This window comes from Montipora capricornis, chromosome 6, assembly GCF_036669925.1.
Source record: "Montipora capricornis isolate CH-2021 chromosome 6, ASM3666992v2, whole genome shotgun sequence".
NCBI classification, from domain to species: domain Eukaryota; kingdom Metazoa; phylum Cnidaria; class Anthozoa; order Scleractinia; family Acroporidae; genus Montipora; species Montipora capricornis.
The window spans coordinates 15,045,409-15,046,905 of record NC_090888.1 but is presented as its reverse complement, the minus strand read 5'-3'; positions in this window follow the sequence as shown (position 1 = coordinate 15,046,905).

The window sequence follows — 1,497 nt, the reverse complement described above, 5'->3', positions numbered from 1 at the left end:
GAGGCTATGTAAACATGGACAACGTCCTCTATTGCTTAAATAACACAACAAAATATAACTTTTTGATCGGTTGCTTTATCTCAAGAGAAGCACTTCCGGAAGGCAGTTTTCTATTAAGCAATGGTCATTGAAGCAGATTCAACCAAGCCTTTGCCTGTTGGGTGCACCCAAAATAGTCCAAAATGTATGTGGGGCTTCTTTTTTATGGTGCAAACAGAGACAGTCTGAATTATGGTGATCTCTTTTTAGCTGACTAAACATTCGCTCTGACAAAGGGCTAACACTCGAAACGTCAGCTTTCCAAATCATTCATGGTGGTAATTTGACCTTTATCAAAATATTTGATAAAACCAAATTTTCCTGTTAACCGTGACACTGTATGCAATCAATGTAACATGGAGACAATTTAGCATGTAACGGGGTCCCTCATGCGTGAGCCCAAGTGTTGATGCCTGTCGAAGAATAGGTTATTGGCTAAGCTCTTCTGACCCTACAATCTACCAGTTTAATAAATTATATACTAGCCCAAAACAGCGATGTGAAAGTTAACCAACAGGTACCCAGTTTACTGTGGCCATAATAATCCTCTGAAAATGAGAACCCAAAAGTTGTTTTTCAGTAGCTGTGTACCAGCAGGAGAATCCTTCAAGCTCTCCTCTGGATAAGAAGCTATCCAGAAGATACAGGTTGTCAAGATCACTTGAGATTGAACTTGACAGGAATGTATCCATTTTTTGGATAGCCCCCCTCCTCCCTTTATCCCCATTTTTCATCAGGGGCTGTAGTCCCTTTTCATCAGGGGTTGCTCTCAACTGAAGCCTTTTGTATCAACCTTAGTTGTATGATTTTCTTATAACTAATGCAAACTATCAAGTTCCAACTTTAATGCGATATATATATTACACAAAGAAAATATACTTACAAATTTCATTATTGCAATAAGAGAATGTAACAAAAAAGTACGCGATAACCGGGTTAGCTGTTGGCTTCATTTTTCTTCCTCACCACGTACATACTCAAAAGGAGTCAAGGCTTTGCGTTGTTAAACACATGAACAATAATTACACCGTAAACACATGAATCGATCGAGCTTAGTCAAAAATCCTGCGTAACATATAACCAGCTGACCTTGCTCCTTTTTTTCTCGCATCCCACACCTGGTGAAGGACGGGCTCTGCTGCACAGACTTCCTTCTTTTAGATCGGATCACCGACTCGTGCTGAGCTTTCGAATGAACTACCGTCTTCACAAACTCCTGAAATGTCGTGATAGTAACGTAACAAGTTCCACATATTCCCGATGGTAATAAACCATCGTCGACAGAAATTTTCAAACCAGAAAACTCTTCTCAATCCCGTACGATTCCTTCCCTAATTGTCTTTTCACCAAATAAATCCAAAGGATGGTTGTTACTAATAATATATCTGTTGCAAGTACGGCAAACAGAAAATAGAATCCCTTCGGCCATTCTCTTCCGATTTCTTCCGGTTATCATTT